Raw genomic sequence first — 22,860 nt, 5'->3', positions numbered from 1 at the left:
GATACCTAAACCAGACAAAGACACTTCAAAGAAAGAAAACTACAGACCAATATCTCTAATGAACCTAGATGCAAAAATCCTCAATAAAATTCTGGTGAATCGGATACAAAAACATATCAAAAAAATTGTGCACCATGATCAAGTAGGATTCATCCCTGGGATGCAAGGCTGGTTCAATATATGGAAATCAATAAATGTTATTCACCACATCAATAGACTTAAAAATAAGAACCATATGATCATCTCGATAGATGCGGAAAAAGAATTCGACAAAGTACAGCATCCCTTTATGTTCAAAACTCTAGAAAAACTAGGGATAACAGGAACATACCTCAATATTGTAAAAGCAATCTATGCTAAGCCTCAGGCTAGCATCATTCTGAATGGAGAAAAATTGAAGGCATTCCCTCTAAAATCTGGAACAAGACAGGGATGCCCTCTCTAACCACTTCTGTTCAACATAGTTCTCGAAACACTGGCCAGAGCAATTAGACGAAAGAAATTAAAAGCATCAAAATAGGAAAAGAAGAACTTAAATTATCACTATTTGCAGATGACATGATTCTATACGTAGCAGACCCAAAAGGGTCTACAAAGAAACTATTAGAGCTAATAAATGAATTCAGCAAAGTGGCAGGATATAAAATCAACACGCATAAATCAAAGGCATTCCTGTATATCAGCGACAAATCCTCTGAAATGGAAATGAGGACAACCACTCCATTCACAATATCCTCAAAAAAAATAAAATACTTGGGAATCAACCTAACAAAAGAGGTGAAAGACTTATACAATGAAAATTACAGAACCCTAAAGAGAGAAATAGAAGAAGATCTTAGAAGATGGAAAAATATACCCTGTTCATGGATAGGCAGAACTAACATCATCAAAATGGCGATATTACCAAAAGTTCTCTATAGGTTTAATGCAATGCCAATCAAAATCCCAACGGCATTTCTTGTAGAAATAGAGAAAGCAATCATGAAATTCATATGGAAAAATAAACGACCCAGAATAGCAAAAACAACTCTAAGCAGGAAGTGTGAATCAGGCGGTATAGCGATACCAGACTTCAAACTATACTACAGAGCAATAGTAACAAAAACAGCATGGTACTGGTACCAAAACAGGCGGGTGGACCAATGGTACAGAATAGAGGACACAGAAACCAATCCACAAAACTACAACTACCTTATATTTGATAAAGGGGCTAAAAGCATGCAATGGAGGAAGGATAGCATCTTCAACAAATGGTGCTGGGAAAACTGGAAATCCATATGCAACAAAATGAAACTAAATCCCTTTCTCTCGCCATGCACAAAAGTGAATTCAAAATGGATCAAGGAGCTTGATATCAAATCAGAGACACACCGTCTGATAGAAGAAAAAGTTGGCTATGATCTACATTCGGTGGGGTCGGGCTCCAAATTCCTCAATAGGACACCCATAGCACAAAAGTTAATAACTAGAATCAACAAATGGGACTTACTCAAACTAAAAAGTTTTTTCTCAGCAAAAGAAACAATAAGAGAGGTAAATTGGGAGCCTACATCCTGGGAACAAATCTTTACTCCTCACACTTCATATAGAGCCCTAATATCCAGAGTATACAAAGAACTCAAAAATTAGACAATAAGAGAACAACCCACCCAATCAACAAATGGGCCAAGGACCTGAACAGACACTTCTCAGAGGAGGACATACAATCAATCAACAAGTACATGAAAAAATGATCACCATCTCTAGCAGTCAGAGAAATGCAAATCAAAACCACCCTAAGATACCATCTCACTCCAGTTAGATTGGCAGCCATTATGAAGTCAAACAACAACAAGTGCTGGCGAGGATGTGGGGAAAAGGGTACACTTGTACATTACTGGTGGGACTGCAAATTGGTGCAGCCAATTTGGAAAGCAGTATGGAGATTTCTTGGAAAGCTGGGAATGGAGCCACCATTTGACCCAGCTATTCCCCTTCTTGGTCTATTCCCTAAAGACCTAAAAAGAGCATGCTACAGGGACACTGCTACGTCGATGTTCATAGCAGCACAATTCACAATAGCAAGACTGTGGAACCAACCTAGATGCCCTTCAATAGATGAATGGATAAAAAAAAAATGTGGCATTTATACACAATGGAGTGTTACTCTGCATTAAAAAATGACAAAATCATAGAATTTACAGGGAAATGGATGGCATTAGAGCAGATTATGCTAAGTGAAGCTAGCCAATCCCTAAAAAACAAATGCCAAATGTCTTCTTTGATATAAGGAGAGTAACGAAGAACAGAGTAGGGTCGAAGAGCATGAGAAGAAGATTAACATTAAACAGGGATGAGAGGTGGGAGGGAAAGGGAGAGAGAAGGGAAATTGCATGGAAATGGAAGGAGACCCTCAGAGTTATACAAAAGTACATACAAGAGGAAGTGAGGGGAAAGGGAAAAATAATACAAGGGGGACAAATGAATGTCAGTAGAGGGGGCAGAGAGAGAAGAGGGGAGGGGAGGGGAGGGGGGATAGTAGAGGATATGAAAGGCAGCAGAACACAACAGACACTAGTATGGCAATATGTAAATCAATGGATGTGTAACTGATGTGATTCTGCAATCTGTATATGGGGTAAAAATGGGAGCTCATAACCCACTTGAATCAAAGTGTGAAATATGATATATCAAGAACTATGTAATGTTTTGAACAGCCAACAATAAAAAATTAAAAAATAAATAAAAAAATAAAGTACAGTTCCCATTGCTTTTAAGGTTTTTCTTCATCAGAGGAAAAAAAAAGATAGCTCAAAATCTTAAGTAAGTTTGTCTAATATTTTAGTAATCTAAGGTTAATAGTTAAAAACTAGGTTAAATTTATTTAACATAAATGGGATAAACATTTATAAATGTGTTTTTTAAAGGAGACATCTAACTTTCAAAATTACAACACAAAACATCAACTGCTAAATAGAAATTCAAGCCAGGCATGGTGGCACACACTTATAATCCCAGCAACTTGGGAGGCCAAGCAGGAGGATCTCAAGTTCAAAGTCAGCCTCAACAATTTAGTGAGGCCCTGGATCAAAATATAAAGTTGAATAATAAATATAAATTAAAATATTCTTGGCTTCTTAAATTCTACAAGCTAACATACATTTGTAAGATTTAAATGACTATTTTATAACTCAGATTTTATTTTTGTAATTTAATGTTTTATAACTGGATAAAGGTAACTGGTCATCAATAAGTGACAAAATTTTTATGTCACTTTTTGCACTGGAATTAAAATTTAGATGTACTTTTGGCATGATAATGCCAAAAATAAAGCCTGATTTGTTTAAATGTTTTGACAATGCAGAACATGAAAACATTTTACCAGGGCTGGGGTTGTGGCTCAGTGGTAGAATGCTCACCTACCATGTGTGAGGCCCTGGGGTTTGTCCCCAGCACCACATGAAAATAAATAAGTAAAATAAAGGAATTGCGTAAAAAAAATAAAATTGCTAGTTTTTCTAAAAATAAAAAAAAGATAGAAGCCCTCTAGGCCTTCTGTTTGAATGATGTTTCAGATAAAATGTTGTATTATGTTAACTGATATTCAGATAGATTCAGAAAATAATGAGGACTCTAGAATTGTAATTAATGAGGGGGGAGGGGGAAAAATCATCCTCAAAAATAAACACTTCAACTTTGTCAAAAGGCAGCCTCACCTGAGATAAGGCTCTACCTCTATCTACTCAATATCAAGATGGCTCCAAAGTGGACTGGAATTAAGCTCATTTAATGTTATCTAAAAGATAAATTTTTGTTATAAATATTACTGTGATCTCAAAATAAAGAGAGATCTAATACAGAACCAAAGTAAGAGGGCAAATTACAAAAGGTATCCAAGGTTGTAAAAGTGTTTTAAAATAAAGTAAAACCTGGTAAAGGATTTCATTTGTGATTAACTTGATAAATTTATGTATCTTTGTAGAGGCTAAATAGATATCAAAGATACATTAGTGAGCTGGGATTGTGGCTCAGTGGTAGTGCTTGCATAACGTGTGTGAGGCACTGGGTGTGATCCTCAGCACCACATATAAATAAACAAATTAAGTAAAGGTATTGTGTCCATCTACAACTAATTTTAAAAACCAAGATACATTAGTGAGTCAAGGGAGGGGAAAGGGCATGACAGTTGAATTGATAGGATAATAATGTCCAATTCATTCTACTAGTACATATATGATTACATTATCTATGTATGACCAGAAGAATGAAAAGTTATATTCTGTTTATGTATTATGTGTCAAAATGCATCCTGCTGTCATGTATGACTAATTACAACAAATAAAAAATAAGTGATCAGGGCTAGGACTGTGGCTCAGTGGTAGAGCACTTGCCTAGTATGTGAGAGACACTGGATTCAATTCTCAGCAATGTATATAAATAAATGAATAAAATAAAGGTCCATCAACACAAAAAAAGTTTTTAAAATAATTAAAACACTTTAGTGTTAAAAAAAATTATGTCTCTTGGTTCAAAGGTATTGTACAAACTAAGTATGTTTTTGCTCTTGTCAATTTCATTTTGTATTTTCCTTTCAAAGCTCTGTAACAATTGCCTGGTAGAAGTAGTACTTCTGCAAAAACACTAACAAAACAACCTGAATTAATTTGAGAAAATAAGTCATTATCTTCAGGACAGACAGGATATCATGCTGACTTCCAGTATTAACAGTGGCCCCAATTAAATGGAAGTTATATCTGTAAAATTATTTGAAGTGAAAATCCATTCCTCCCACTTCAAGATGGGTGAAAACTGGCCTGCTGGATGTTTAAACCAAAATTTGGATACCAAAGCAAAGGAAGTGAAAAGGCTAAAGAAAAAGTGGTTAATATTTTAGCCCTTGCCTTCAAAGGTCATATAGGACCCCATGGTATGATAGGACCCTTCTAAGGGCCCTTCAACTCCAGTGAGTCACTCACCCTCCTGATCAGGGAGATAATAAGGACCCTAGAGAACAGGAAGCCAACCACTGCACATTCTGCAAAGACAATGATCACTGGAGAGGGAAATGTTCCTGATGCTTCCAAGGGAGCCTGATCCATCCTGACAGATGGCACAATTGGAGGAGAAAAAGCTGAAGAAGCCAAGAGGTTCTTAACTTGGTCTTAAACAGCTTATAGAAAAGTTTAATTGAAACAGTCATATACAGCCATTTTAAAGGAGAGACAAAGATTCTTAACCTCCTATATAGGCATATGTGTTCTGCATTTGCTTTTTGCTGTATGATTATGTAGCCCCAAACATAGACAGTCCCTAATAATCTCTAATCACATCCTAACAGCATCCATTAGAGCTCAACAGGCTATATAATGCCACCTTCTTCTGGTGGGATTAAGAAAAACAATTGGAGTGGGCACAGGGATAGGAAGACTATCCACTTCCTTCTCCTATTTCCAGGGTTTATCTAAACATCTGCTAGTCCAGAGGAAATAGCAAAAGACTTGACTACCATCTAGAACCAGATAGATTCATTAGCAGCAGTCACTCTTCAAACCCAGAGAGGATTGTATCTATTAGTCACTGAAAAGAGGGACTAGCCTGTTCCTGGAGGGAAAATGCCCTCTTTATGTAAAATAAAATGGGCAGCAAATAAATTAACAGGCTGTGCCTCTGTGGTTTGGCAACAACTGTCAGAGTCATGAGGAATTGTGGTCAAAATTTGAAACTGGATGTCTTGATTACTACCCTTGGCAGAACCCCTTTTGATGCTCCCTCTGGCTTTGTTGTTCGGACCCTGCCAAACCTACTAAGGAAGTTTATCTCTTCTCATCTAGAAGTTATCTCCAGCTGGTGCTGTGGCAGGTCTTTGAGCCAATCTCACAAATGGACCTCAGTGCCCCAATCTCTTGGTTGGCTAGGCAGAGTGACAGTTTTGTGATCGCCAGTTAGGCAAAGATGACAATACCCCATTACCCTGAAGCAACTGCAGAAGATGAGAGACCTCCAGCCACTCAGTCACCCAAGAATAATGTGGGGATCGTGTCTCTCAGGGAGAAATGGGATAGGAGTTTAGGGATGTCAAGATGGCAAAGGCCAGTCACAAGAAAAATGCCAGGTGGAGGACAAGATGGGGAGATGAGTCTTCATTTTCCTGGTTATTGTAAGTCCCATTACCAGGGCAAATCCCACCATCCAGGCCTATCACCATGATAACTTCTACCAGTGAGGGCCTCTCACCATGTTGATTCCTGCCATAAACTCTATATTCTAATTAAGCAAAAGTAAACAATGGGATAAAACTGGGCAAGATCTTCATTCAGGTTCACAAGGAGGGGAAGGCGGCAAAGTTTAGCACGGAATACTTACCCAGACATCAGGGCCTTGAACCACTCTGCCCTACTATTCACTTCTAAAAAAAAAATTCTATACTCTGCCTATTACTTCTGTGTGTCTTCCCCAGTTCTTTGTTTGGAATACTAAGGACCTGGACCCCAGCTAGGTATCTCACCAGTTTCTTCCTACATCCCCACCCAAATTCAAGCAGGAGTTTAATTCCCAAAGTCTCATGTTAACAGTATTAAGAGGATGGAAGTACAATCCAACCATGGTATTTAGAAGTAAGGCCTTTGGGACATGATTAGTCATTAGGGTGGAGCCCCCAGAATTGAATCTGGTAGCTTTTTAAGGAAAGGAGAATGATCACACAAACATACCATGATGCGATGCGGCCAAGGTGGGCCTTCACCAGACCCTGTGCCAGGCTCCTAAGCTGTGAACTAAATAAACTTCTTTATTAAGTAGCCTACTTCAGATATTCCACTGCAGTAATGAAAAGCTAATTCAACCAAGAGTGAACTCTAATGCAAACAATGGACTTCAATTAATCAGTAGTCTGTCAACATTGTCTCAATTTTAATGAATGTACTAATGCATTTGTTAAAAGGGGCAAATGGTCAGGGGGAAGGGGAGGAGGGAATGTGTGGGAACTCTCTGTACTCTCCCCTTCACTTCCCCAAAATTGTTCCACAAAACAAACAAAAACAGCATGTTACTTTTTAAAAACCCCCAAAAAAGTAAAAAGACAAGCTGCATTTCTTTTCATGCAAATTTGAAAGGCTGTTTCTTCAACTCTAAATGCATGAAGACAAAGACTCTCTCATTTCTTAGTTAATTACAACTTGTTTTTTCCATCACATTTCTAGATTTTATGTAACAGATGGTGAAAACGTCGATTTTGAAGGCCTAAAATGTATTCCTGTTCAAGAAGAATGGCTATTACCCAGCATCCCCTGGGCCAGGGTTGGAACACCCAGGGTAAGATGTGGGAAGTGGGGCACACATCAGGTGACAAGGCGAAAAACCTAAAGCAAGTCCTCAGGGCGCTAACAAGAATAGAGGGAACTCCTAGAGGAATTAAAAGTCACCCCTACCAGGATCCTAGGGAAATAATCTAGCCCGAGAAAGAAACGACTTGTTTGAAATTCATTCACACTGGCAGGGTCAATAGAAAAATTTCAATGTAAATAACAGGAAACCACAAATGCGTGTTTGCTGAATGCTGGAGCTTTGGGGGCAGAGACTAAGCAGAGGTTTCTGCAGTGGCCAAATGTTGCCTCTTATCACAGCAGAATGGCCATTAAAAGGGAGCCCTGAGAACCTGGTGAATGTAGATGGAGGCCAATGAGACACCCCGGAGAGAGATTTTTAAAGATTTTTTTTTTTTTAACTTTCATTTTAGTCCATTTGGATAGGGTAAGATTTGGGGGAGTGATCATTTGCCATTATCTTCACCTCAAAGATGAAGCGATGTTTAAAGAATTATGTGGCTTTTTCCCCCTCTAGGGTATCTTCACCTTTATACCAGCAACTCCTCATTCGACATCAGCAAGCTGGGGACAATTATTCACAGAACAATGGCAGTGGCACCGAGGCACTGGGGGTTTAATGCTATTTCTGTCTCTATAAAATCTTCAATAATTTGTTTACGACTTCCAAAATTCAACATTAGAGTGAAAATGCAATTCCACTTATGTTAATAGGTGCTTCCTTCTCTCATATCAGATTCTGAATAAAAATTAGGCAAGTGCTCTGTTTGAAAATATATAAGATGTGAACTTGCGGGGGGCGGGGGGGGAGACCCTCCAAATGCACTATCCTATCAAGCACATTTTTTTCAACTTAATAACTTAAGTGAACAGTTAGTGAAATTACAACCTGCTTGTGACACAATAAATTTACAACAAAATTCATTCCATAAATTATTCAATTCCGTGACTGCAGTCAAGGAGAGAAATATCTCCAGGAGCAGGTGATTAGCATGTGAAAGGAAAAACCCATCTCCCTGTAGAAACAATCACTGTCAAAGCTTCCTATTGGAGTTTTGTAAAAATTACCGTTAAGAACACACATTTAAGGCTTTGTAGTTCCTATAAAAGGGCCAAGTATTTGATTTACATTACATTCATTTGTTCTTTCTTCAACTGTCTCTTTCTTCTACAAACCATAACTGCCTCAATAAATGCTTGCTCAATCAAGTGTGCATTAAAACAAAAGAATTTAACTTCCATAAAAGTGATGAATCAGGGCCAGAAGTTAACTTTTCCTTTCTCCATGTGTATCTTGCTACCAGGTAAGTAAAGCAGGAAATCCACACCTGATGTTCCTCAGGGGAATGGTCCAGGTTTGTATTGTGTGGTTGGTCCTATTTGTAGATTCTTACAGAAACCATTTGAACCCACAATTGCAGGGCAAAAGGGTTTCTAGCAAACCATGTATGTGAACATCTTTAATGAAGAACATATCTACTTCATTGGGAGTGTCAACATTCCGTCAATTCAATACAAACAAGATGGTGCCAATTGGACGAAGAAAAGGATTCCGGGATCAGGTAGGCTTCCTGAGATCTGGTGCAGAAAGCTCCAACTGTTGGTAATTTTAGCCAGTTACTGAGAACAAAACTTACCCTATATAGAAGTTTTCCTCCAATAAACCAAAAGACTAGATGGACATTATCTTATTGCTAAAACAAAAATGCAGCTGTTCTCACATATTAATACATACATTATTTCATGTCGGCACATGGAGTCTACTCTTTGGTAGTGACTACTTTTTCTGAAAGTAGTATATGGTAGGCAGAATAATGCCCCCTGAAAAATCCATGTCCTACCTCCCAGAGAGTAAATATGATACATTACATGACAGAGGGGAAATAAGGAGCAAATGGAATTGGGGCTGCCCATCAGCTGACCTCAGGGGGGAGAAGATCCTAGATTACATAGGTGGGCTCAGTGCAACCCAAGAATCCTTCAAAGTCAAGAGAGAATCAACATCAGAGTGATGTGATGTGATGTGAGAGACTCCATGGGCCACGCTGGCTCTGAAGGAGGAGGAAGGGGCTGTGGGCCCCTGAGTATGGGTAGCCTCTAGAACCTGAAAGGAAAGGAAAGGAATACCCCCTCCTGCTCCCAGCTGAAGAAGGAATGCGGCCCTGCCCAAATCTTGATCTGAGCTCAGTGAGACCTAGTTTGGGCTTCTGACCTTCAGAACCATAACATAAAAAATTTGTGTGGTTCTCCAAGTTTGTGGTCATTTAAAAAAAAAAAAAAAAAGCAATGGGAAGCCACGCAGAGTGTTTTAACATTATACTCTGTTCTGAAAAGCAAAATGGCACAGGGAAGAAAGTAATTCTGCACTTTCAGTGTTAATGAAAGAAATCACAGAAGTAAAGGCCCCAAAGTTGATTTCATACATCTCTCCCTAAAATGGCTCAAGAAGGAATCATATAGGTAGTTATGCTTTAATTACTATTACCCTCTTTCCATTTATCAGGAAGATTTTTAAATACTTATGGAAGACTTTACCCTAGACAAAGCTGTTCTTTCTTTCTTAAGAAGTAACAAAGCCTCTTTCTCATCTATTGTCTGATTTTCCAGAGCCATCAGCGATCACCTGGCCTATGGATGGGGCTTTGATACAGAGGCCCATCTGAAAGATTGCTTTCACTTAGGAGGGTCAATTCTTATTAGATTGTTCAGCTTGGCAGAAACGAGACGTATAATCTCAGAATAAAGAGCTTTAAAAAAAAAAGCTTATATGATCTAACTTCATTTTATCAAAGATGTAGTAAAGACCTGACAGGTAAAGCTCTCCCCCAAGGTCACAGAGTCTGGAGTAAAAGTAGTTTCGAAGCCTAGTCCGGACCTACCTCTACCCATCTTGCATAACACTGCACACACCCCCCACCCCACCCCGGCTTGTTCAAAGTCACTCCTTCATTCTTACCCAGAAAATTCTTATCCAGGGCCCACCAGTGCCAGGTCCTGCTTTCAGCACTGATGAGAGAGTGGGAAACAACAGTTAACGATACAGTAACTATGTAGCTAAAAGTCGGATGAGAAGCAACAGACAATACACCACACACACCACATGCTATAACAAAAAGGTACCATGATCATAGAGAAAGTCTGGGGACCACTGCAGGATGGCCGATCACCAAAGCCCTTTTGAAAGAATCTGAACAATGAAGAATAGACAGAAGAAGGGGGAAAGAAAGTCCCCAGCATTGGGAACAGCCAGTGCAAAGGCTGTAAAGAACTAGTCTGACCATTTGGAGCAATGTCACAAAGACCAGTGTGGCAGGACCTGGTAAGTGGGTCAAGGTCAAAAGCTAAGTCTGAAAGGTAGGCAAGGGCCAGACTGAGCTCTGCGATCTCTTGTGTTACATGTGTCTCTTTGTATTTATATTTGTGTTGGATCCATTTTAGAATGTGAATTATTTATGAGGGAAAATTTGTTCTGATGGGGCTCAGGACACATCACTCCAAAATATGGCTATAGAAGGTATGTCAGTCAGCTGTCCCTCACTGTACCAAAATAGCTGAGAGATCAGCTTACAAAGAGGAAAGGTTTATTTTGGCTCACAGTTTTGGAGGTTTGAGTCCCTGGTTAGTTGGCACCACTGCTTCTAGGCCTGTGATGAAGAGTAAGTGTCAGAGCAAAACCACCCACATCATGGCCAGGAAGCTAAAGGGAGTGATGGAGCCAGGGCCCCACAGTTCCCTTCAAGGGCCCCACAAATGACCTATAGAGCTCCTTCTAGGCCCCATTTCTCAAAAGTTCTACTATCTCCCAATAATTCCTTGCTGGAAACCAAGCTTTGAACACAAGACTTTTGGAAACATTCCAGATCCAAAGTACATCAGAAAAACTAGAATATGCCACCCCAAATCTTTGGTCCATTATTCTGAGAAACTACACGCATAAAAATAGCTATGAAGAAAAACTGCTGTTCTATAGAGGAAATTTAAATCCATAATGGAAATTTCCACTTGTATGGGTGTCTCCCTTTATGCACCAGGAGTAGGATGATTAAATCATGATGTATCCATGGAGAAGGTACCAACCCAAATCTACCAAACAAACCTGCCTTCTGTTAGCAGTACTCATCCTGGCCACTTTATCTTAAGCCTTTCCCCAAAGCCTTCCTTCTTGGTTCAGCAAACAATGTTTACACCTCAGGTCTAAGACAACTTCCTCAGGTCTATTCTTAAGACCCCTTCATGTCTCTGAGTTTTCTCCCACGTTTGAGGGATGTGCACTTGTTCTTCCTTGTTATTTTTTTTTTTTTTTGTCTGTTGTTTCAAGGAGTCCCAGTTAAGAGCTATGAAGAGTATAGAGAAAATTATTTTTCATTCCCTGTAGTTTAATACACAAATCACCTAATAGTACAAAGTCAATATTTACTCAGGCCTGTCCCCTGTCTTCATAGAGAACTGGTTTAAAAAAAAAAATCAATGAAATGAAATGTAAAGAGATTTTTAACACTAATTAATGATGGTGTTAATTAATGATGGTTTTATAAAGTGAAGGCTCACAAAGTCACTTCAAGATGGGAATGAGGTGATTCAAGTAAAGGGCAATCAGATATTCCCTAGCAGGGAGAAGCCTGCCAGTAGTTATTGAGCACACACTATATGTCAGACACACAAGCATGCTTTCACCTACCTTAGCACTTTTTATGTCCTGCTATAATTTTAATTTAAGAAGCATTCTGATGTACGAAGTAACTGGCTCAAGCCTGTATACTTAGTGGAAAAACTGGAAACTACATACTGGTCTAACTACAAAAGGTCATGTGTGTTAGTCAGCTTTCTGTTACTGTGACAAAATGTCTGAGATAGTCAATTTAAAAGGAGGAAAGTTTTATTTTGACTCCAGCTTATAACAATCTCAGTCCATGGTTGCTTGGTCCTCGCAGAGGTGCAATACATCTTGACAGAAGCACATGGTAGAGGAGGCCTACTTGCCTCATGTAGACCAGAAAGTCAAGAGAAACAAGAACAACCCAGGGCCCCAATATCCTGTTCAAAGGCACAACCCATGCCCTGACTTATTTCCACTAGGCCTCACATCCTAAACGTTCCACCACCTTCCGACAGCACCACAGGCTAGGGACCAAATCTTCTACACTTGTGAGTCTGGGGGTTTATCTGAGATTTAGACTATAGCATTATGTTTACCATTATGCTGTCCACACTGACCAAAAATTATTCTGTGCAAGTCACATGACCTCTCAACAACTCATTCTGTTGTAACAAATGTCAGGTAGGACCAGATGGTCTAAAAATCCTTCTCATCTCTAACATTGTATGATTCCATGCTTCTATTTTATTGGCAAGACTGTCTTCCCCCCCTCTCTGCCTGAAAATTCTCTCCTCCACAGGTAGCACAGCAGCTGCTACCTTGTGCCTACCTCTGCTGAACACCAGCAACTGCATCCCACCACCCCCTGCTGGTGACAGGAAAATAATGATGGGGTAAGTACATGGTGGTATTTCGTTTCTATGTCCTTCTCACCAAAGGGAAACCAATCTCCAAAGTCAGGACAGTCTACCGCAATACTTTTTGTGTTTCAAGACACTATTATGAGGAAATTGCATTCACAGGTGAATTCCCAGAAGCTCAATTTGCAAATGCCAGTATTTTCTCTCTCCATACTAAGCTTGCCTTCTTCATTTCAAAGTCAAAAAGACGCAAACAACAAAATGTGCTTCTAAGAAGCACAAACTAGGGTCTGGGATTATGGCTCAGTGGTACAGCACTTGCCTAATAAGTATGAGGCACTGGGTTTGATCCTCAGCACCATATAAAAATAAATACACACAATAGTTGTAGTTGTATACATCTACAACTAAAAAAAAAAAATTAAAGAAAAAAGAAGCACAAACTATCACAGAGTAGTAAAGTTCTCCACCTTAAAGACTTTTCTGCTGAAAAGGAAGAGACTCACCAACCTTTCACAACTAAGCCAGTACAGTAATTTTAAGATTCAGTACACAGTTCATCATTCCTCCCTGACGAGTAAATGATCGAGACTTATTTTCATATTCTGGAGCAAAAATTAAGCATTTGAATATCAAGTCATTATGTTTAGTATATCATCAAGAATGAAAAATGTCATTTAATTAAAGACTCAGTGCTGGCTACACCATACTAGGCATCAAAAGTTCCAGCTTTCCTTCCACGTGCTCAGCAGCTCTCCAATGCCCTGGAAATGTCACCTGCCACTCTTTAGTCCCCATTTGTAGAAGACATCTGCTGATTTTGTCTCTCCGTCATTCTCCATCTAGATTTTTCCTTTGAAAATTGCCCAGGGTTAATCCTGCCTGTCTGTGATTCAGGAGTAGTTGGCTGTACCTCCAGAGGGTAGGCAGGTAATTCATACCTTGCTAATCAGCCTTATTCCGTCCCCCTAATAGCAGTGATCATAATTCAAGTCTAATCAGATTCATTCCCAGGTTAGGGATGAAGAATCCAAGATAAAAATACTTTCTCCTGGGAAAATCCTATCACCTTGGAGACGCTGGGAGCTATATTCCCAGCACAGGTGAGAGCTTCAGAATGAACTGACACAGAGGAAAACAAAATAAAAATGTCTCAGAATTTGTTCAGTCCTCATGATACCATTTCAACTCCTGGGTCCAGCTGTGCCTCAAGTCTGCTGAACTTCTCAAGTGTGTGATCCAATAAAATCCCTTTCGTGCTTAAGTTGCCTTTTGTTTTCTGTTGCTTGCAACAAAAAAGTTTCCAATATTCTATTTCACACTAGAATGTTAATAACACCTTTCAATCACAAAATCCATGAAAATCTACCAATTTTGCCCATAAATCACGAATACGAAGTCTTCGAGAATAAATGGAAATCATTTTCTACCAAAGTACATGTATGAAGACACGAATTGGTGTCAACATACTTTATATACAACCAGAGATACAAAAAGTTGTGCTGCATATGTGTAATAAGAATTGTAATGCACTCCGCTGTCATTTTTTTTTTTAAAAACTCAAAAAAAGAAAATGTGGTTATACAATTATTCCCAGGAGGAACTGTATAGGAGCATCTATATTCTTTTATCTAGCTGAGAAAAACTATGGCAAACTTTTTTTTTTTATGTTCCTCTATCCCTGTGCCCAACCTTCCTTTTTTATTTTAATAGGCCACCAGTTAACTATTCTTGTGATACAGTATATATGGGACCCTGCTGTGGAATAAACATGAAATTTATTATACTTATATTTATAGTTTTCTAGAAAGCATCTAAGTCATCTGGGTATGGTGGCACACACCTGAATCTCAGCAACTAGGGAGGCTGTAGTAGGAGGATTCCAAGTTTCAGGGCCAGTCTCAGCTACATAGTGAGGCTGTAAGAAACTTAGCAAGACCCCGTCTCATAATAAAAAAATAAAAAGGACTAGGGATGTCGCTCATTGGTAGAGCACCCCTGGGTTCAATCCCCAGTACTTGGAAGAGGGAAGAAGTACAAGGTCTCCAAGTTATGTTCAATAGAATATACTATCCCATGTGTGAACAACAAGGCCTTCCCTGCTAGATCATGTATACTTTGTCTCTAAATAATTACAAAATTTGGCAAAATTTGTCTTTGCATTCTTATAGAGCATAAGACTATTCCAGTTCAGAACTCACTAGTACATCTAATCATAAATGCAACTCCATCTGGAGACCTTAACAAGCAGTGAGATTGCAATCCACCTGGGGAAAGTTGGGCTGATAGAGCAACCACACAGCGCACGGGACCGTGGAGCAAATCCCACGAAGCCCATCCTGGGGAGCGGATGAGGAATGAAAGGGACACAGTCCACACAGATGTTCCCAGGATCATTCAATAGATCATGAGATGACAATAATCATGCCACATATTTATTATTGCCTGTTCTCAAAGCAACTTGCCAACTCTCAAGACGAAACACTGACAGTTGGGATATTGGAAAGCACGATTCCTAGTCCTCCCGTAGCACAGACCTGAGGCCCTCACATTCTGAGAGGTCAGCCGGGCAGAGACAGATCTCCACAGAGACATTAAAAGACAACCTCTGGGACAGAGAGTGATGGAGGGAAAAGAAAATATTTATCCACAAAGCAGAAGAATCCATCTTGTTCATTAAGCATCACAGTATGTAAAGGACCTAAAATCAAAGATGTCCTGTAGCGACCACCAGGAAAGTCAACAGTTTAAGAACCACTGTTTTTATGGAGTAATATTTCTTTGTGGCTTTTAATTACTGTGAGATTGGCACTTCCTGATGTAAAAGAAAGTACTTGCTCTGTGGCAAGGGAGAGGGACGTATGGAAATAAGCAGAAACCCTCATAGTGGGAAGCATAATTAGCATAAAATATATGTTCCGGCATCTCTTGAAATAAATGTGGGCCACTGTGTCTCTCCCGTGGTTCAGAGTAGAAGAGGAACATAGGACTCCGGAGCAGGAAATTGTCTTACTTGCACACCAATTTTCTGGGTCCCATCTTGGAACCGCCTTACAGAAAGTGAAATGGAAAAGCTGTGTGACAGGACTGAAATGATCAAATCCCCAGATTTCCCCTGTAAGGGAAGATTGGAAGTAATGCCCGCTGGAGAGAGATGGTTCAAAATGGATATAAATGAGGTTATTAAATTGCACAAGACGATAGCAAAGGGAGGGCTATTACCGAGTAGGGGTATTAAAGATGATTTGTAGGAACAGCCCAAGTTTGAAACAGTGTGAATGTCAAATTCAATGGGCACGGATGGTCCACCTAAGCCTGGATTTTAACAGTTTGCCCATCAACTCCATTTTATAAAATACTTTACAATATTGCCTTATGCATCACTTAGTAAAATTTTTAAGTTAATATTCTAAATTTTACCAAAACCAGTGGCCTGCATGTAATTTAGAAACCACATTACTCTGACTCCTACTTATCATAATTCCTTGGTGAGAATTTTTATTAAACGTTGAAACACATAGAAAACATTTATTACATTCTCACATCCTAGGCACATATTCAAATTATGTAAAGTATTTTAAAAACTACTTCACTGTTTTCTAATTAGCCAAAAACACACATTTCTAAGAGCAATGAAAAACTCAAAAGAGGTACCATGTTTCCTGGAGAGCGAATTGTCAAACTATCAGAGGATTTTAATAGCTTTTCTATCAACATTCGATGAATATTGTCAGGATAAATAAATGTACAGTAACTCCTTTTTGTTTGGGGTTTTTTGTTTGTTTGGATTTGGTAGTGGGATTGACCCAGAGGTGTTCTACTACTGAGCTATATCCCTACCCCTCTTTATTGTTTTATTTTGAGACAGGGTCCAAGTTGCTAAGGCTGACCTCAAACTTGCAATCCTCCTGCCTCAGCCTCTTGAGTCCCTGGGATTGCAGGTGTGCACCACTGAAGGAGGTAGCCCAGCTACCTCCCTATTGCCAGGTGGCCTTGACAATGCATGATAGAGCTTGAATCTTGAATGTCCCCCAAAGGTCCCTGTGTTAAACATTTGGTTCCCGGGTTGGCACTGTGGGGAGGTGGTGGAAATTTTTAGTGTTGGGCCCTGTGGGAGGCTTTTATGACATTGGAGATCTTCAAAGGGGATTGTGGGACCCAAGTTCTTCCTCCTTCTCTGCTTCCTGGCTATAAGGGGAGAGGTTTTGCCCCAGCATTCTCACCATGATGTGCTGCCTCACCACAGGCCCGAGGCACTGTTCATAGAATAGAACCGCCCAAACTGTGACCCAAAATAAACCTTTTCTCTTCATAAGTTGATTTCCTTGGGTATTCGTTATAGTGATGGAAAGCCAACTAACACAGGCGTGGTCATTCTTGCCTATCCAGGAGGCATCAGGTCTGTCCCATGGGAAGGAGACAAAACCAAGGTGGCCACGGCCCATTCAGGCTTCGTAGCTTACATCCACCTCCAAAGTCTTTAACATTCATCCTTCACTTCGCTTTCCTACTCTTAACCCCCCTGGGACTGGCAGTCCTTCTTCGAGTTTGTCATACCCACAGTCTACAGCCCTCACACCTCAAGTTCTACCAGGTTAGTCCCGGCTGTTGAACTGCCTTCTGCCTTTGCCAACCACGTTCCGGCCTGAGCACCGTCTTGTCTGCAGAACATGTGCGCAAACCCTGGACATAGTATCTGGTTGTCAGAAATCCCTCTCCCTGAAGCCTGGGCCTGGCCTCCATAGTCCAGTACCGACTCTGGTCGTCTATCAAATCAAGTCCCTGGAACCAATATGGAAAGTGGCAAGAAGCATTTTAAACAGAGATCAGCATAGAAGACTCTGATGTGAGAGGGTTCAGCTTACGCAAGGAACTGCCAGGAGATCTCAGGGCCCCTTCAGCAAGGCAACTCCCAAAGCAAACCAGCCGGCCCTCCAAGCCACGCTACCCACACTCACAAATCTGACACTGGGATTCAGTGTCTGAAACCACCAAGATGCCAGTGCTATGTTACATGACAAATGTCCCTTCTGAAGCAATAAGCTCATGTAGTTTGTAAATATTTTAATGAACTTTAATAAGAAGAGTTCAATGAAGTGGTGTCTTATGTTTCTGGGTTTCTTTTTCTGATTAGGAAGCTCCATTTCTATTTTCTGAACATCTGGTCGTGATTTTAGAGTATGTATTTGGTGTATGTACTTGTGATTTTAGAGTATACGTAGTTCAGGATTTCACTGTTGAATAGCCACCAAAAATAATGACCACCCAAATAATAAATTATCAAAAACTTAATGTTAAAACAAAAAACACCAAGAATACAAAAATTACTCAGTATTTTAGGAAAACCAACACCACAGCAAAGTACCAATGGAGTAAGAATTAACAAATGAAAAATAGGAATCCCTATGTGTAGCTAAAGGAACAGCAAAATTGTGTGGATAGTCTGGAAAACATGTTCCTCAAAATATTAAACATGAAGTTGCCATATGACCTAGCCATTCCTCTCCTAGGTACACACATAAAGGAAATGGAGATGAGTGTCCACCTAAAAGCTTATACCCAAAGGCTCATAGAAAGACTATTCATATTAGTCAAGTGCACATCAGCTAATGAATGAGTAAGCAAAATGTAACATATCCCTACAGTAGAATACTACCTAGCCATAAAAATGTGTGTTCCAGTGCTTGCTACAACATAGATGATCCTTGACCATGTGAAGTCCAAGAAGCCAATCACAAGAAGCTGTATATTATACAATCCCATTTACAAGCATCTTTAATGTCCCCAAAAGGCGAAACTATAAAGTAGATCAGTGGTTACCAAAGGCTGCATATAAGGGGAAATAGGGAGTAAGAGGTAATGGACAAAGCTGAAAGTTGAGTCAGTGGAAGGTACAGCCAACAAATTCTCCCACGACATCACAAAAGCTACTAAACAGAAAAAGACACACTGAGCTTTGAAGAATATATACAACAATTTCAAATTTTGCCTAATAAAAGGGAAAGAACAGAGTGGGATGGAAGAGGATTAGAGTGTGTTTGTGTGTGAATATAATTTTTTAAAAATGTAGCCAGTGTCCAGAATGACAAAGACAAGAAAGAAACCCTCAACTCTTCCAGAGAGGGCTCTGCTTCCACCACAACCCTTGTGGCAATTCTTGTTACAGTATTTTACTTTCCTCTTGAAAATTAGGAGGGGGAGTAACAATCTCACAGACCCCAAGGTCAGTGACCACGTATGGCTCAGTGGGATGGCCAGGGGACCGAAAGGCCTTGGGCTGAGGTCAGTGTCACTAGCCTCCAGAAGTTCCCCAACAGTGCTGAGTTCCTACTTTTGTGTCCTGGCCCCAAAGATCCATTTGCATATTTACTGCTGCTGCTGCTATTTATAGAAGTTAGGTTGATCTATAAACGAACAGGTGGTGTGCACTTCAGAGAGAAAGAGGTGTATGGGACCACAGCCATCTTCACTGAGACCCCCCCCAAGACTGCCCCTGTGGAGCCTGGTCCCTTCTCCTCCATAGTGTCTCACCATCCTATTAAAAAAACCAAGAGTGGTACACGGAGCCTTACAACTGGGCCCAGGAATGTTTCTGAAGTCTGTGAGATCAGCTTGAGATTAAACAGCCACATTATGGTTTGGATGAAGTCACTATTATCCTGATCATTCTATATGTCCCTGATTCTGACCCAAATTGCAGAGATCCACCTGGTCTTGATGCCACCCAAGGTCACAGTTCTGTTAATAAGTCCCCAATAAATTGCACTCTGGGCAATTATGGATTTGCCTGCCTCTTTCTTGGGTCTTACAGCTCCATGAGACTGGTTCTCACAAAGTCAGATGGATTATTCTAGAACACCCAAGTACAGCTCTTCACGTAGTAACTTTAGCATCTTGGGATATAACTATGAGGGCAAAAAAAGAGACTTCTCAGAATTATACATGGATAAAAGGCACAGTACTCTTCTAGGAAAAGCAAGGTGTATGATCAACTTACTCATTGGTAATGACCCCAAGTTTAAAAATACTACAAGTACTAAGAGAGGGCAGTGCATTGAAGAACATGGACAGCCTGGTGCATCAGGGTTCACCAAAGATAGCATGTTCTTGGAAAGGAAGATTCAAAGTCCAGTCTCTCCAATAAAAATAACCACAGGGTTTTCTCCTCTAAAACTAGGCAAATTGATCCTAAAATTAGCATAGAAAAATAAATTTTAAAATAAACTGGAAAATTCTGAAAAAGAAATGATGGAATAGACCTATTAGCTACCTAAACACACCAGTTACACCTGTACAAATGGTGTGTGAATTGAGAAATACGCCAGCAAACAGAGAAGAAAATCCAGAAATAGACCAAAATGTGTACACAGGAATTTATCACATCATAAAGATAATAGCTCAAACTTCTAAGACAAGGAAAAACTTTGTAATAAATTACATTGGGACATCTGGGTAGCATTCTGGGGGAAAAGATAGTTTCCCTAATTAATGTTGTACACATGTATAAATTCCAAAAGAGATTAAAGGTTTAAAGGCAAAATATGAAAATATTAGAATTTAAAAATGGAGTGGGAGAAGGCTTCATTAGTAAGACTTCAAAATCCTGAAACCATGTAAGATGGGTAAATTGGACTATAAATATCAAAACCTTCCACATGTCACAAGGCACCACAACCAAGATTAAAGACCGAGTCACTAATGTGGGAGAAGAGGCAACTGTAACTTATTACAAAGACAGATCTCCCTAATGGCACAGAAGTGGCCATTGGGCATATTTTTTAAATCTCAACCTTCTTTACAGTCAGATAAAGGTAAATCAAAACTGCATTGAGATACGATTTGTCAGGTCATAGACTGGCAAAAATACACAACTTTCGCAACGCTCTTGTTGAACCAACCAAGGAATCAAAGGCACCTTGCTTGTCACCAAGGGAGACAGGAAACAGGTATAGGCCCTGTGAAGAGGAATCTGGCCATCCCCAGAAATGTACTTACATGTACATTCGGGTTCAGCAATCCTACTCCTGGGAATCCATACCTACAGGTCTATCTGCACACATTAAAGGACATCTGTAGAGTATCATTCATTGTGGTATTCATAATGGCAAAAGACTGTAAATGACCTAATGTCCACCAATAGAGGATTGGTTTGAAGCAACAATGGACATCTCCAACCAATTTATGCAATTGAATAAAAGTAGGAGAGATACCTCGGCTGACTGATGTAAAAAGATCTCCAGCATACACATTGTTGAGAAAAAGCAAGATGCAAAGCAAATGATGTAGTTTACTACCTTTTCCGTAAAGAAGGGAGAGAAATACAGATCTGTGTTTACTTTCCTTTGAATAAAGATCTACTGCAAATAACAAGAATCTAATAGAAATTTTTACCTGAGAAGGTAAAATGTCAAGGTGGGGGAAAAAAAGTGGGAGCAACAATTCTTAAGGGTAACTTTTATGATTTTTTTAATTTTAAGTTATGTGAATACATTACCTATAATAAAAATTTTTCTTGAACTGTTCCTGAAAGAATGTAACACAGAAGAAAATAAGAATCATGCTGGTGTCAATTTCTGATGGAGCAACCTAACACTAATATTCTAAGAGGAAAATGTTCTGACATGAGGTCCACCATATACAAACACAGTACAGCTAGTTTCTATACTCACAGCATCATGTACATGAAAACTAGAGTGAAAGACAAGCAAATTCATGAAATAAGTGTCCCATGTTTTAAGAAGATAAGAAAAATTAAAAGACATCCTCAGGAATCAACTATGGGGGAAAAAAATCAGAGATGGCATATAAAAATAGAGTGAGCAAAGAAATCAGGAAAATTAATTAAATGCAAATAAATGTTGATTGCAAATAAAAAATAGTTTTGCAATTTGGTTCTAAAGAATTGAGAAGTGTCAAGAGAAGGTAGAAAATAGCAGTAAAAGCACATCAAGGTTGCATTACCAGAGGAAATCCAAGTGATGGTGGAAAGAGGAGCCATTAGTATCAAGAAAATAATAATAATAATAATAGTAAGTGGAAATACTGGAAAGAAAGAAATGGAAGAAATTATAAGCCACCTGAGAAAAAAATGCAATAAAATAATCCAATCATCAAAAAATAGGCAGCGACAGTATTAAGAAAAAGGTTCAGTGTATAGAAAAACAAATACCAAACAAATATGATACAAGTCCAAATGCACTGGTAATAGTAATCTGGATAAAGGACCAATTATCTATTAAAATTAGAAGTTTTCATGTTGCAATGAAAAAAAAACTCATAGCTTTTTTTTTTTAACAAGGCATGTTGAAAATAAGACAACTTAAGGAATGAAGGTAAGTGTATTAGAAAAGATAAAACAGGCAATTCTTATTATTATGGGAAAGAAAAACAGAACTTTAAAATGTTTAAATGAATGAAAAAGGATATTTGCCAATAAGATGTAACACACGAATCATGTCTAACCGCACAGCTTTCAGGAACCCACAGATAGAATAGATGAACATAAAGAATGCAGAATATTTGAATAGCTTAGTTAACAAGTTTGATCTAATATAGATGTAAAATAGAACACTGAACTCAATAAAGAACATTCTTCTCAATAGTCAAGAACACTGTCAAAAGAAAATTGATCATGTGTTAGGCTACGAAGAAAAATCTCATCAACTCCAATAAAGCATAAATCATTTAAGCTTCATTGATCATAATGAAATAAAATTAGATTCAGGATCAAAACAATAGACAAAAACACATAGACTTAAAAAGTTTAAAACCACCTTGAGAATAATTCTGATGGTTAGGATAAAAAACAAACTAGAAATGAATGACAATGCAACCACCGTAAAACAGGTATAAATTAGGTAAAACAGAACTGTGCTCTTCCACTTCTTGGTGGCTTCCGCACAGGGATATTTCAACTGTGCATACAGAAATGTACAGGTTTTGGAGTGGGGGGGTTGTTGTTTTGGTTTTTCGGTCATGGCTCATCATTCCCCTATTAATGAACACTTAGGTTCTTTCCAGATTATTTTGAGAACAATGTGAAATATCCTGCAACGGTTAAACAGAATCAAACAGTTCAAATGTATGTTAAAATGGGACAATT

The sequence above is a fragment of the Marmota monax genome, unplaced genomic scaffold (assembly GCF_021218885.2).
Source record: "Marmota monax isolate L192 unplaced genomic scaffold, Marmota_monax_Labrador192_F-V1.1 WCK01_AAM20220418_F8-fsc00024, whole genome shotgun sequence".
In the NCBI taxonomy this organism is placed as follows: domain Eukaryota; kingdom Metazoa; phylum Chordata; class Mammalia; order Rodentia; family Sciuridae; genus Marmota; species Marmota monax.
The sequence above is the reverse complement of the archived record's forward strand: the minus strand, read 5'-3'. Positions refer to the sequence as shown.